This window comes from Hypanus sabinus, chromosome 12, assembly GCF_030144855.1.
Source record: "Hypanus sabinus isolate sHypSab1 chromosome 12, sHypSab1.hap1, whole genome shotgun sequence".
NCBI classification, from domain to species: domain Eukaryota; kingdom Metazoa; phylum Chordata; class Chondrichthyes; order Myliobatiformes; family Dasyatidae; genus Hypanus; species Hypanus sabinus.
The window spans coordinates 69,196,100-69,210,159 of NC_082717.1; positions in this window are offsets into that span (position 1 = coordinate 69,196,100).

The window sequence follows — 14,060 nt, forward strand, 5'->3', positions numbered from 1 at the left end:
CATGAAATATTTTACATCCGCCTGAGGGAGGGGCCTTCGATTAGCATCTCATCCAGCTGACACCACTGATGATAATACAGTATTGATTACCGAGGGGTCTAGAATAGAAATGCTGATATTTATGCCCATGTCTCAAACTTAGGATGAATACAAAGCTATCAGACATAGGTACTTCTTTCATATTACCAGTACAGACATAAGTGGCTAAGTAACCCCTGTTCTTAATAATGTGGCCGCTGAATGTATATTCATGATCTTCTGCTGCTGTAGTGTATCCACTTTAAGGTTTGACATGGTGTGCGTTCAGAGATGCACTTCCACTCACAAATGTAACTCATGATTATTTGAGTTTCTGTTGCCTTCCTGTCAGCTTGAACCAATCTGGTCATTCTCCTCTGACCTCTCTCATTAATATGGCGTTTCTTTCTCACAGACCTGCACTCAGTGGATGTTGGTGTTTTTTTTTTTGATTTTGATACCATTCTCTGAACTCTAGCAAATGTTACGTGTGAAAATCCCAGGAGATCAGCAGTTTCTAAGATACTCAAACCACCCCATCTGGCACCAACAATCATTCCAGAGTCAAAGTCATTCAGATCACATTTATTTCCCTTGCTGATGCTTTGGCTGAACAACAACTGAACCTCTTGACCATGACTGCGTGCTTTCGTGCATTGAATTGCTGCCACATGATTTGCTTAATAGATATTTGCATTAATGAACAGATGTACAGGTGTACCTAATAAAGTGGATGAATGATCAAAAGGAATGTCCTAAATAATCAGGAGGAATTGATAATATTTTAAGAGAAAGTCCTCTTCCCAACAGTAACTTTGAAGATGTATTTTCCATCTACAAAAAGATCTAGCAGGCACAGAATTGGAGACAAGTTCTGAGGCAGATCAGCCATGATCACATTGAATGACAGGCCATATTTGGAGGACCTAGTCCTCTTCCTATTTTCTTTCATTCTCATGGAATTCAACATGTGATAAATGAAATAAATACAGTATCTGAACCATTTTTGATGCAAAGATAAATGACTTAATTTACAGGTAAAGATCTTCCAAATTCTGCCCATAGATTTTGCCATCCATTAAATTCAAGAGAAGGAAATTCTAATATAGCTTCTTTTCCCCAAGTTTTATGAACCTCAGTAAAGACACTTCTTAATTTTGCTTGATTTCAATAAATAAGCAAAAATTGAAGGTGTCTTACCTCAAGTTCATAAAATTGTGAATCCCAGAGGGCTCAGTTTTCCAGTTTCCACAGAATGTGTACGTGCAGGAAAACGAGAGTACTGGCACCACTGACTGTCTGGTAAGAATGTCCTGCCATTTTAATTGGAACAGTAATTCAATTAAGATTTAAAATAATGGTAAACAGACTAATGTAGTTTGTTCATGGACCGGTGAACAATTTGAACATGTTAAGGAGACAGTGCCAGCTGATAGTGCCAGAGATCTTATAAGTAAATTATGTAAATTTCAGACAGGAAAAGGTGATTGTGAGGTATGAGAGTGGTGCATGGTATTTTTTTTTTGGACTTGGAGTTCAGCCAGATGAAATACAATGCTCTCTCTGTCCTACAAAATCTTTCTTTTTAAACAAACTGATTGCGTTGATATGATGCCTTTCATGTGGAAGTGGTTTTAACTCCCACCTTAGATTTGCATTATCAGGTCCTTTAAAGCATTAGAATGATCGTTAAGACATGTGAAACTCAAAAAGACTGTAGGCAGTAAAAAGCTAAAATAAAAGCAGATAATGGTGGAAATACTCAACAGGTCAGGCAGCATCTGCATGAAGAGAAACAGAGTTCACATTTGAAGTTGTGGACCCTTCGACACTTGTGACCTGACCTGCTCTGCTGAGTGCCTTCAGCATTTTCCGATTTCATTGTCATATTACATGATGCTATGTTGAATGTTTTATTCAGCTAATAGCTGGCAAGGGTGAGGAGGTAACATTAGCAACAGAAACAGAATGTACCTTCATTTCATAAAATAGTTCCTAATTGTACTTAGATTGTTTTCCTTTTTCAGAGAGCATTGAGAACAAAAGGTTGTATATGTAAAGCATGCCTAAATTACCAAAGCATCTCATCATAATATCATCAAGCAAAGCAAAATTAGGACAGATAACCGAAAGCTTAGTCAGAGTAGTAGATTTTGGAATCTTAAAGGAGTATGTGTTGAGAGGCAGAGAACCTTAGGAAAGGAATTACACAACTTATCTTCTTAGCAGCTGGAGGTTCAAGTGGAGGAGTCGAGCAAACCCAAGGCAATCAGAAGATATATTCAAATTCCCTTCCGTGGAAATTAATGATGACGAAATATATGGGCAGAATTTGGAAAACCTTCACTTGTCAATTAGTTCATTTATCTTTGCAACAAAAAAAAGTTCACAGAAGAATCTATTTGTTGTATTTAGCTGCTTTGTCATATTGTGCCACTGAAATGTATTTTGAAAGTCATACAAGTGGAAGAAAATAGGATTAGGTCCCCCAAAAATCACTGTTAGGAAGAGAAATTTCTCTTGAGATGTTATCAAATCCTTTCGATTATTCAGGGATAATTAAATCTGAGATGATCAAAAGTCCAGAACTGAAGGAGATGCTTAACATTTACGAGGAATAAGATGCTTAACATTTATGAGGGTAAGGCAGTGGATGTAGTCTATATGGACTTCAGCAAGGCCTTTGACAAAGTTCCACATGGAAGGATAGTTAAGAAGGTTCAGTCGTTAGGTATTAATGCTGGAGTAATAAAATAGATTCAACAGTGGCTAGATGGGAGATGCCAGAGAGTAGTGGTGGATAGTTGTTTATCAGGATGGAGGCCGGTGACTAGCGGGGTGCCTCAGGGATCTGTTTTGGGCCCAATGTTGTTTGTAATATACATAAATGATCTGGATGATGGGGTGGTAAATTGGATTAGTAAATATGCCAATGATACTAAGGTAGGAGGTGTTGTGGATAATGAGGTGGGTTTTCAAAGCTTGCAGGGAGATTTATGCCGGTGAGAAGAATGGGCTGAACGTTGGCAGATGGAGTTTAATGCTGAGAAGTGTGAGGTTCTACATTTTGGCAGGAATAATCCAAATAGAACATACAGGGTAAATGGTAGGGCATTGAGGAATGCAGTGGAACAGAGAGATCTAGGAATAACAGTGCATAGTTCCCTGAAGGTGGTCTCATGTAGATAGGGTGGTGAAGAAAGCTTTTGGAACGCTGGCCTTTATAAATCAGAGCATTGAGTATAGAAGTTGGGATGTAATGTTAAAATTGTACAAGGCATTGGTAAGGCCAAATTTGGAACATTGTGTACAGTTCTGGTCACCGAATTATAGGAAAGATATCAATAAATTAGAGAGAGTGCAGAGACGATTTACTAGGATGTTACCTGGGTTTCAGCACTTAAGTTACAGAGAAAGGTTGAATAAGTTAGGTCTCTATTCATTGGAGCGTAGAAGGTTGAGGGGGGATTTGATCGAGGTATTTAAAATTTTGAGAGGGATAGATAGAGTTGACGTGAATAGGCTGTTTCCATTGGGAGTAGGGGAGATTCAAACGAGAGGACATGATTTGAGAGTTAGCGGGGGAAAGTTTAAGGGAAACACGAGGGGGTATTTCTTTACTCAGAGAATGATAGCTGTGTGGAATGAGCTTCCTGTAGAAGTAGTAGAGGCCAGTTCAGTTGTGTCATTTAAGATAAAATAGGTATATGGACAGGAAAGGAGTGAAGGGTTATGGGCTGTGCGGGTAGGTGGGACTAGGTGAGATTAAGAGTTCGGCACGGACTAGGAGGGCCGAGATGGCCTGTTTCCGTGCTGTGATTGTTATATGGTTAACATCAGCATATCAACCTCCTCCTACGCTACAGTCTCCCTTGATCCCTATTTGGGCCTCCACTATTGCTCCACCCTGCTTTCAGCTCTAATATCCCCTCCCTAACCATAGCTGTTTCCATATCAGTTTTTTGAAGAAAACAACAAATTTAATGCTACTTTGGAGATTATTTCCTCATTCCTTCCCCCTTTCTCTTTGCAAATGTATGTCAACTGATGCCAGTTATGAAAGTCAGGTTGGAGAATGAATTGACAACTTGTACAACAATAGCAACAGTTAATAGAGTGAATACATGATTCAGTGAGTGCATAGTTAGGATTTAAAGCGGCTGAGTCACATACAATCGCATATTGTACTTATTCAATCTCCCCGTCAAGTTTAAGAAATTTTTGACCGAAGTGGAATTGGCTGCAAAAGGGTGCCACATATATTCCACCTTACATTTTTTCTCTGCAAATTAAATTCAGGATAAACTCTGAAAAGTACCTCCTTAGCATCTAATTTTAAAACAAGCAAAGCATTTTTCCTGTAATTTAATCTGATATACTTTTACTTCAAGAACTTCAGTTTTTCTTTAAAGAGAGACAATTTTAAATGTGGCTTATCTGCTAGATGTCAGAGAAACCTGAACACACGCTGATTTTTACATTTTAAATGTGTATATTTGGATGTGTCAGTGTATGTCGTGGCTGCTTGCCAAGCCCTAGGGGGGTGGTTTAATGGCAAGGTCTATCTGCAGATGTCAGCCTCAGGTGGCAGGGCTCCCAAGGTCCTATCACCTGCAGATAATGCTGGTATGCCCTACTTTGCAAAACCCATGGGAAGGTAAACTACTATTCCCCAAAGGTCACTGCTCCCATCACAATTTGACAGGCTGGTAGAAACTACAAAAGTATGCATGCATTTTGCCAAAAAAACAAAGCTGAAATTAATCTTGTAGAAATGTTCTGAATACAAGGAGTGAATAGACTTTGTGGCAATGTAGTATATTCCTTTCACAGCACCTTTGCAGAGTCTCACTGCAGGAAGAATCACTGAAGTTGACTCTGAGGCCTCCTGCAAGTACTACAGTGATCCTGAGGTCTCATTCTGTCCTCTTGTGGATCATTTTAATTCCTTTGTTCTCCAACAGCAGATGTGCTTTCAAAAGCCTGTACCCTCAAGCTCTGGAATTCCCTCCCTAAATTTTTCTCTCTGTCTCCTCTTTGTCCTCACGTATCTGTTTGTGGCCAGGTGTCAAATTTGTTTGAGGCACATTGGAATGTTCTACTTCATTTGGTTAATAGTAAAATGCAAGTCATTGATGTACATTGTGCTCTATAAGAAAGGAGTAAGTGAACATTAGTGGCTGTGAAAGAAAATGAATTACTTTGCTGGTATTTCCTTGCAAATTAATAAACACCATTGATTTTTATGAGATCCCGAAACTCCAGAAATTTAGTGAGAGCGTTATCCTTTGCTGCCATCTAGTGCCCTAGAAAGTAATTGCAATTAAATTTTGGTTTTGTCTTCCATCAGTTAGTTCTGCTTCAATGTTTCTGAATTTCCCGAAGTTAAAAATACTTAAATTTCTTTTTAAGTTAATACAAACACAACACAAATGCAACTTTCCTTATTCCTATTGTACTTCCTGACAGCTGTAAGATCCCCATGAAATGAATCCTGTGTCAGGTCTAGAGATTAGCAAGCAAAGTACTCAGCATAAATCATGGCAGTTAAATAGTTTGTGTTTCATGCTAGGTTCAGGGAAGGGAGAGAACTGGATAATCTACAAATGGATCTCAGCCAGGAAGCTTGAGGCTTCCATTTTGTGTTAAGTCCCAAACTTACCGCCACTTCTGCTGAGAAACTGCAGTAATTCTGCTCTGGAATGCCTGCATTCCTCAGCATGTTCTGGTCCACTGTTCTTCCCATATGCACAAAAAAATGTAACAACGAGAGTCATACAACTTGTGTTCCCTTTCAATTGGCTGATATTCCAAGTTAATTCTACTTTCCCATGTCATACTTGCATTTATTATGGTGTTCAAAAATTTAGAGTTGTCAGTTTTGAAACTATTCATGACTGAGCATCCAAAATACAACAGGGAGTAAAACTTTTTTAAAAAAAAGATTCACAAGTCTTTGAGCAAGAAAATTTCGTCTCATCCCAAATCATTGAGATTCATTTTTGTAATACTTTTTAAAGTTTGAAGCTCGTAGTAAATTTCATGATAAAAGTACATACATGTCACTGTATGCAATCCTGAGATTCATTTTCTTGTGGGCATACTGAGCAAATCTTTAGAATAACAACTATTACAGAATCAATGAGAGACCATCCAGCTACAGCGTTCAACCAGGGTGCAGAAGACAAACTACGCAAATGCATAAAGAAGAAACAATACTATAAATAAATAATAAATATTGTGAACATGGGATGAAGAGTCCTTGAAGGTGAGTCCTTTGGTTGTGGGAACATTTCAATGTTGGGGCAAATGAAGTTGAGTGAAATTATCCACTTTTGTTCAAGAGCCTGATGGTTGAGGGGTAATAACTGTTCCTGAACCTGGTGGTGTGAGTCCTAAGGCTCATATACCTTCATCCTGATAGCACCAGCAAGAAGAGAGCATGGACTAGGTGGTGGAGTCCCTGGAGATGGATGCTGCTTTCCTGTGACAGCATTTCAATGGTTGGGAGGGCTTTACCCGCGAAGGACTGGGCTGTATCCATTACTTTTGTAGGATTTTCTATTCAAGGGCATTAGTGTTTCTATACTGGGCTGTGATACAGCCAGTCAATATATTCTCCATTACACATTTATAGGAGTTTGTCGAAGTTTAAGATGTCATGCCGAATCTCCACAAAGTCCTAAGGAAGTGAAGTCACTGTCCTGCCTTCTTCACGATTGCACTTACACACTGTGCCCAGGACAGGACCTCTGAAATAATAACTCCAAGGAATTTAAAGTTTCTAACCCACTCTCCGATCCTCTGATGAGGACTGGCTCATGAAACTCTGGTTTCTTTCTCCTGGTCTATAATCAGTTCCTCGGTCTTGCTGACATTGAGTGAGAAGTTATGACACTACTCAGCCAGCTTTTTAATCTCCTTGATATATGCTGACTCATCACCATCTTTGATTTGGCCTGCAACAGTGGTATCATCAGCAAACTTGAATATAGCATTGGGGCTGTGCTTAGCCACAGGCCAAGGTCTTGGATTAGCTCTGAGCTGTAGTCGATGTAGTGTGTGCATCTTTACTTCCAGATGTCCCAGGTTTGAATGAAGAGTCAATGAGATGGCATCTGCTGTGGACCTGTTGCTCTGGAAGACAAATTGGAGCAGATCTAAGTTGTTTCTCATCAGGAGTTGATATGTTTCATCACCAACCTCTCAAAATACATCATCCCTGTTGATGTAAACGCTACTGGGCAATAGTCATCGAGGTAAGTTACCACATTCTTCTTAGGCACCGGTATAATTGAAGCAGGTGGATACCACTGCCAAAGTGAGAGGTTAAAGATTTCATAACCTGAACTCATCATCACGTATTTTGCAGATACTAGTCACAGTTGGAACATAGGAAATACATCAGCTAATTAATGCAGAGCAAGCTCCAACATACAATAAAGAGCAGGTCATCAGTTTAACAAACTGAAATAAAATCCATCAGTTATGTAATTGTGTAATAATGCTTTGTGTTTTAGTACATAAGTACTACAGTAGAGAGCCTTCAACTTCATTTTTGGCATCAGAGGCAAGGTCAGCATTCATTTCCCCATCTCAAAGTGGCTTTGAGAAGTTGGTTGAATTGCTAACCAATCCTTCTAGTAAAGGTACTCCCATGTGCAGATGGGGAGGAAGCTCCAGGAGTTAGACCCAGCAACACTGAAGGACAAGCGATCCGTTTCATGTGCCTTGGAAAGGAACCCAAAGATGATGCTGTTCCCAGGTACCTGCTGCTGCCCTTGTTCTTCTTACTGATAGAGGTTGCAAGTTTGGCAGATGCTGTTGGAGTTACCTAATTAAAACTTGCAAAAGTTTTTACAGGTGATTCACAATACAGCCACAGTGTGCTGCTAATGGAGGATTGAATGTTTAGAGTCAGAGATGCAAATCTCATAAACCAGGATTCTTGGTATTTGGACAGGCTGGATTTTCCTGTGAGTTGTTGGCGCCACACACACCCAGGTATGTGAAGAGCACTCCATCAAACTCTGCCTTGGGGTGTCAAATGTGAATTATTCCCACAGAATACCCATCCCCTAACCTGTTCTTACAGCTGGTGCAGTTCTGTTTCTGGTCAGTGGAACCCCAAAATATTGATGATGTGGGACTTCCTGATGGTGATGCTATTGAATATCACAATTAACATGAAGGTCAGAATGGTACTGCAAATGCCAGGAAAACTGTTTGGTATAAATACTGGTGATTTTCAGAATATTTATGTGAACCTGGAAATCATAATCTTATCAGCTTAGTTTCACTGGCCACTTGACCATAAGACATACTGTATGTGGACTTGGCCTATCGAGTCTTCTCTGCCATTCCATCATGGCTGATTTATTATCCTCTTAACTCCATTTTTCTGCCTTCTGCCCCAACCTTTGACTCCTAACCTGTTTTTGTTGCTTTGAAATCCTAACTAGTCAAGACTTGGCCTCCACAGCTACCAGTAGTAATTAATTTCACAAATTAACTGCCCTTTGGCTAAAGAAATTTCTCCTTATCTTTGTTCTAAGTGGTATCCCTCCCTTCTGAAATCGTACCCTCTGGTAATTAGACTGCCCTACTATAGGAAACATCCTCTCCACATCCATTCTATCTAGGCATATCAATGAGATCCCCTCCTCATTCTGCTAAACTCCAGCAACTACAGACTCAGAGCCATCAAACACAACTCATATGTTAACTATTTCATTACTGGAATCATTTTTGTGAACCTCTTCTGGATCCTCTCCAATGCTGTACATCTGTTCTTAGATAAGGGGACCAACACTGCTGATAATACTACAAGTGTGGCCTTACCAAAACCTCATAAAGTTTCAATATTACATCCTTGCTTTTATATGCTAGTTCTCTTGAAATGAATGCAAAAATTGCATTTACTTTCCTTACCACCAAATTAACCTAGAAGTGAACCTCACAGCCTCACATTTCTGAATTTTCTCCGTGTTTAAAAAATAGTTGACATCTTGATTCCTTCTACAAAAATGAATGACCATACACTTCCCTACACTATATTAGAGCTGAATCTTCTTTGCCCAGTCTCCCAGTCTGTCCAAGTCCTTCTGCAGACTCCCTGCTTCCTCAACACTTCCTGGCCCTTCACCTATCTTCTTATCATCCACAAATTTGGTCACAAATCCATTAATTCCATCATCCAAATCATTGACAAATAACAGGAAAAGAAGTGGTCCCAACACTGATCCCAGCAGAACACCACTAGTCACCAGTAGCCAAACAGAAAGGGATCCCTTTATTCCCACTCATGATGCCCTGCCAGTCAGCCAGTATTCTGTCCATGCTAATATCTTTACCATAATACCTTGGGATCTTCTTCTCTTCAGCTGTCCATCAATCTTTAATGATGACTGAGGCCTGGGCAAGGTTGAATGGAAGACTGGCAGTGGCCTATGCTGCAAGTCTCCCCTCTCCATACCACCAATGTTGTCCAAGGGAAGGGCATTAGGACCCATACAGCTTGGCACCAGTGTCGTCGCAGAGCAATGTGTGGTTAAGTGCCTTGCTCAAGGACACAACACACTGCCTCAGCTGAGGCTTGAACTAGCGACCTTCAGATCACTAGACCGACACTTTAACCACTTGGCCACGTGCCATGGGATCTTACCTTGTCAGTAGCCTCATACGCAAGCACCTTGTCAAAGGACTTTTGAAAATACAAGTAAACAACATCCATTGACTTTCCTTCTGTCCTGCTTGTTATTTTTCAGCTATCGATTTCAATTGGGATTGAAGGACTGTGGGACAAAAAAAAATGAAAGATATAAATATGGAAGCTGTTCTCTTTAATTATGATTGAATTAGTTTTTTAAAGTTATCAGATTTATTTTAATAATATTAATAAAGAATTTTAATATACTTCAATTTTAATAATTTTAAACCATTTTGTACATCAGACATTTTAAAATATAATAAAGCTTTGGCAGCCAGTAAATTTGGAGGCAGGTTTCTGCAATCATGACCAACTTCTTTTGGTGTACCCACAGCGCCTATCAGATTATTTGAAATTCTGCAATCTTAGGACCTTGCTATTTTATTCTGGCAACACAAACAAAACTGGTAGGGGAGTGGAGATTGCAACCAGGGTGCATCATTTTTGGATTACAGTACAATTGAAGCCTGCTTGAAGTAGGTGGGTACCTCAGACTGCCAGAGCGAGGGGTTAAAGATCTCAGTGAACAGCTCAGCCAGGTACACCACCTGGGCTGGATGCTTTGTATGGGTTCTCCCTCCTGAAGGATGCTCAGACATTGGCCTCTGAGACTGAAATCATAGAATCATCAAGGGCTGATGGATCCTCCATGATTTGACAGTCAAAGTGAACATAGAAGGTATCGAACTGATCTGGAAGCAAAGCCCTTTTGTCACCTGTTTTGCTTGATTTTACTTTGTAAGAGATGATAGCTTCCAAGCCCTGGCACAACTGTCAAGCATCCTTCATTGATTCAAGTTTAGTCTACATTTACCACTCGGCCTGTGAGATGCCTTTCCAGAGATCATACATGTACCCCTTCTAACTTACCTGGTTGCCAGACTTGAATGCCTCTGATCTGGCCTTCAGCAGATCACGAATCTCATCACTCAACTGGGGCTTCGGATTGGGGAAGACTCTGAATGATTTTCTGGGGATACACCAACATTTTCCTTCATTACATTTTTGTTTAACAAACATTGAACTCAGCTGCTACAGTGAAACCTGAATGCATATTGGAAAGGATTGCCCAGGGTCTCTGGGTTTATATGCTACTTAATTACCACACCCATTTTTCTCTGAATAAAGCAGAGAATGCTTATAAAAGTGATTTAATATTTCTTCAACTTGAAATGTTTTGCAATGTGAAATGTGTTGAATGATGTTTCATAGAAGTTTTATCAACTAAAATGTGATAATGTGTCATGTAAGAAGATATCAGGGCAGATGAGTAAGAGCACTCTAACTGTTTTTCTAAGTAACTGTATCCATTAGAAGTCCTTCAGTTTTATAGTTTGTTTGCACTTCATTAAATCACAGTATAATCTTGTCATGAAAGGCCTAGGAAAGTCACATTAATAAACTGATTACAAAAACAAGTGTTCAGTGGACCAATACCCTTGTGAGAGAAACAAGGTTAAGGTTCACATCAATGACCTTTCTAGGAACTGCAAAGAAGTTGGAAATAAACAAGTTGTAGAGGAGAGAATTAAGTAGAGAACTAAAAGGAAAGAACTGGGATTAGGTGAAACACAGAGGAGTGGTAAGCCAGGGAGGAAATTGCATGGGCCCTGTCAGAAATATTTGTATTATAGTTAGCCACATGTGAGGCACTGGAATGCTGGAGGAAATCTAATGCTGTGCCTTTATTTAAGAAGTTCTGCAACAATATGATAGGGAACTACAGGCTTTTGCCTTCCAATCTCAGCATCGAAACTGGCCCTTCAGCCCAACTTGTCCTTGCAGTCCAAGTTACCTACCTGAGCTAGCTTCATTTGCCCAAGTATGGGCAATATCCCTTTAAAGTTTTCCTATCCTTGTATAAATCTAAATGCATTTCTAAAGTTGTACTCAACTCTCCCACTTTTTTCAGGTAGTGTATCCCATATAGCCACCATCATGCCAATTATATTCTCCTTCACATTGCTAATATAGATGACAATTAACAGAAAACTCAATCCCCTGTCTCTGTGGAATACCACCAGTCACAAAGCTTTCAATCTGAAAAATATGCCAAACCACCCTCCGACTCCTTCCACAAAGCCATTTCTGTATCCTTTTGGCTAGATCGTTCTAGATCCTATGTGATCTAACCTTCTGGATCAGTCTATCATGCTGGACTATGCTCTAAAGTTCCCTTACTAAAGTTCATGTAAGCCCTTGCCTTGTCACCTCTTGGTTACCTCATCAAAGAACTCAAAATTCTGAGATATGATTTCCCCCACACAAAAATATGCTAACTATCCCTAATTAGTCCTTGCCTTTCCAAATGAAGTTTAATCCCGTCTCTCAGAACCCCTTCCAGCAACCTTCCCCATAGGTGTGTGGAAAGGAGGGCATAATGAAAAAATGGGTATTAGTAAGGGTTCATGTTTTAAGAATACCTTGCATTTATATAAAGATCTCAGGATGTAGTACAGGTAACACTACTTGTTACCAAAACACGAGGACTCGACAGGACAGATGAGAAAAAGAAGTAGGTTTTAAAGTGCATCTTCATGGAGAAATTACTTTGTCAACATTTGGGAGGATACTACTTGGGGTGCCACTTCAATGTAAGACTATTACTTACCTTTTCGTGTATTTCTCAAATGTGAATAAAAGCATGTTATAAGGTTTTAAATCAGTGTTACAAACTGAATAACAGAAATCCCACAAGTTACACATTGATTGTAAAGTTATTGGATTAGTTTTCTGTGGGCTCTTTAATCACAGTAAGGTCCCACTGAATAATGGTCACATGGGTCATATACCCTGGTGGACCAACTGGTGGTCAGTGGGTGAAAAAAAAACAGGTAGTCTGTCTAGCCCTAATATATCTACATACCAGAATTGATGATTACAGTACTCATCATTGCAATTTCTAATCACAATAACTGCTGTCCTTTGATAAGTGAGCTTGTGTATCCACAACCTTGAATAAGAGGTCATACAGTCACCAACAAGAGAAAATCTGCAGATGCTGGAAATCCAGGCAAAACACACAAAATGCTGGAGGAACTCAGCAGGGTAGGCAACATCAATGTAAAATAGTACAGTTGAAGTTTTGGGCCAATAACCTTCAGCAGGACTGGAGAAAAAAAAGATGAGTAGATTTAAAAGGTAGGGAGAGAGGAAGGAGAAACACAAGTCGGTAAGTGAAACTGGGAGGTGTGTGGAGTGTGTGAAGTAAAGAATTGGAAAGTTGATTAGTGAAAGAGATACAGGGCAGGATAAGGGCAAATCTAATAGGAAAGAACAGGTCATGGAAGAAAGAAAAGGGGGAGGGGTGGAGCACCAGAGGGAGGTAAAAACCAGGTAATGAGACAGGGTGAGGGAAAAGGGATGGGGAAATGGTGAAGGGGGGTGCATTAACAGAATTTTGAGAGATCAATGTTCACGCCATCAGGTTGGAGGCAGAATTTAAGGTGTTGTTCCTCCAACGAAAGTGTGGCCTCATCGTGGCAGTAGAGGCAGCCATGGATAGACATATTGCAATGGGAAGTGGAATTAAGATGGGTAGCCACTGGGAGATCCCACATTTTCTGGCAGTAGGTGATTGGTGAAGCGGTGTCCCAATCTACATTGGGTTTCATTTATATACAGGAGGCCACACTGGGAGTATATGACCCCAACCGACTCATAGGTGAAGTGTCACCTCACCTGGAAGGACTGCTTGGGGAACTGAATGATACTGAGGGAGAAGGTGCAGGGGCAGGTATAGCACTTGTTCCATCTGCGAAGGAAAGTGCCAGGAGGGAGATCAATGGGGAGGGACGAATGAACAAGGGAGTCACATAGGGTTCAATCCCTGTAGAAGGCAGAAAATTAGGGGGTGGGGAGGAAGATGTGAATGGTGGTGGGTTTCTGTTGGATATTGCAGAAGTTACGGAAAATTATGTGCTAGATGTGGAGGCTAGTGGGGTGATAGGTGAAGACAAGAGGAACTGTATCCCTCTTCGCACTTATTGCAACAAGTGTCACACCTCCTCCCATTCCAATATGTGCATCCATTGCCTCTAGTGTTGCAATGAAACTACACTCAGGTTGGAGGAACAACAACTGATATTCCGTCTGGATAGCCTCAAACCCGATGACATAAACATCAATTGCTCCAACCTCTGATAACGTTCCCCTTCATCCTTTCTCATTCCCTTTTCCCCCTCACCTTATCTCCTTGCCTGCCCATTGCCCCCCTCTGGTGCTCCGCCCCACCTCTTTGCTTTCTGTCCTCATCAGTACCCCCTTCTCCAAGCCTGCATCTCTTTCACCAATTACTTCCCAACTCTACTTCACCCCTACCCCCAGTTTCACC